Below are 2,392 nucleotides of genomic sequence, written 5' to 3' on the forward strand. Positions count from 1 at the left end.
TGATTGACGTATTCTGTTGTTTTTGGTTTCTGTTTCACCAAAAATGTCTACAACTTTTGATTTTTCAATTGCACCCTCGGTATATTTTTACTTTATTCGATAGAAAATGACACTCTGAACAGAATGACATATCATATGTCAAGTTTTGACATTTTCGCTTAAAAACAATTCGTGTTTTAAATTTCAATCTAGAGTGCCATGTGTTAAAAACACTAATTTTTAATCAAGGAACCTTAAAAAATAGATTTGATCGCCTAATGTTTTTCGTCTCTTATCCTGGCCAGTTAAAATATGCCCCAATCGTATTTTTAATCATATCTCAATTGCTTCAAATGGAAAGAGGGTGCCTCATTAGCATATTTAGAAAAAGCATTTCTTAGCGAATAATTTGGTACCACACACTTGGTATTTCGAGTCAAATTGTCGTTATGAACCACATGCTACAATTTCAAATAAACCATATGCGAAAATGTCAAAAGTTGACATATGATATGTCATTCTTTTCAGATACCCGGAAGGTGAAACCGGAAGTGACCAAAAACAATTGAATACGTCATTCAATCCTAATTTATATCATAAACTAACATACCAAATCTTGTTTTTTTATCTGAAAAAATAAAAAAGTTATAGGGAGGAGCCACTTTTGAAACGCACCCCCTCACCCCGCATCCGGTATATTATCTTTTTTTCTGATAAATTTTACAAAACTTTTATTCAGTATGTATACATATTTTTAATAGTTTGCGATTTATTCCAATTTTTTATATTTTTGTCCATATTTTTAATACAATTTAGCTCTAACATCACTGTTAAACAAGTTACCCAAGTAGCATCTACCTGACTTAGAACTAAATCTGACCTGAAGTGACGTCAGACTGTGCAAATTTAGGTCGGGTGCTTGTGATACGACCTGTGACGTCGCTTTCCTATTAAAAGCGACGTCGTTGGATCCGAGTCGGTAAATCCAACGATCTGTCGACGTACAAATAACAACGTACCATTTTTATTAATTTCCCAACGTCGTTCTCACGTTGGCTTGCACGACGTACATATACTTGAACTAGCCCGACGTCTACCCGTTGTCCGAATAGGATACGTCTAACTGATAATCCCTAAAGTAACGTCCAATTATATTTTGTTGTATTTTATGTTAAAGTTTATGTTCATATTTATAACCTAATTTACGTATCTCTATTTACGTCCGTAAATACAACCCATTAAGTAGCATTTGCGACCTAATGAACATCATGAACATAACCTAATAAAAAGTTTTTGTAAACAAACTTAATTTTTTTATTATGCCTAAAAAACACTAAAAAGGCATTTAGACATCCATCTACATTTTACAGAAAGAGGTCGAGGCTTTTGCAAAATAATAATAGTAGTAGTGATGTCTTGCCTCCACCCGTAAATGCTTTTTATCCGGAAGAGATGCTGCATTACACTGGTGCATCTTAATTTCATTTTTTAGCTTAGGAAACCAGCAGACCCCATCCTCCTCCGACATGTGAGGTTAGGCTTAAAAAAGTGGCTGCCCATTTTTTAAGGAGAAAACAAAAACTAAAATATAGTTCCACAAATCACTGATACGCAAAGTGAGGTTACGTGGCGTACGTTGGAATTATATACGTCATAATACGATTGCGGGTCGTCCGGTTTGATGACTTCGGTCGTGTGAGACGACTGTGGAGACGACTAATGTTGGAGACCCGGTCGGAATTGGTATATTGGTAGTTCATATTAAGTCGGACACAGAAATCCGCCATTCTTAACACGTATCCGATTGTCAGCTATTTTAAAATCGTTTTTTGTTTTTAAAATTTATATTCACATTTCGATTTCTAGTAGAATAATATTGATAAGGTTGAGTTTGGGGGGAACCACAGTACAGTTTTATGATTAAACCAGCTAGAAAATTAAAAAATATTTTGCGAGTTACTTTTTATTTCATAAATCTACCTAATTTTGAAGGCGCTCGTTGTTTTCCGATTTTAGTCAGATATATCAAGAAAGTGACTTCCGTTGACAAAACTGATGTCTGGATTAATGATTCAGAATTATTATAATATGAAATTAGATAGGCACTTATAGTTATATTCGAGGAGTGATTATAAATCCATTTGTAATTAAGTAGTTTGGTTAGGTTTTTATGTATTCTTAGTAGCGAATATGTAACCAAACGTAACGTATGTGCTTAGCGACGAATTTTAAGTGACTAAAATCCAACGTAATATGACGTTGGTAATTGGTAGAATTACATTCCCTATTAGGTCAGATACCGACGTCGAGGCGACCCGAATCAAATGATATGAATAAATGAATAAATGGTAGAGATAATATTTACAGATTTTCCTGAAAATGAATTAGTCATTGTGACTGATAAATACGAACA

Source organism: Sitophilus oryzae, unplaced genomic scaffold, assembly GCF_002938485.1.
Source record: "Sitophilus oryzae breed Bouriz unplaced genomic scaffold, Soryzae_2.0 scaffold_499_pilon_pilon, whole genome shotgun sequence".
Taxonomy (NCBI): Eukaryota; Metazoa; Arthropoda; class Insecta; order Coleoptera; family Curculionidae; genus Sitophilus; species Sitophilus oryzae.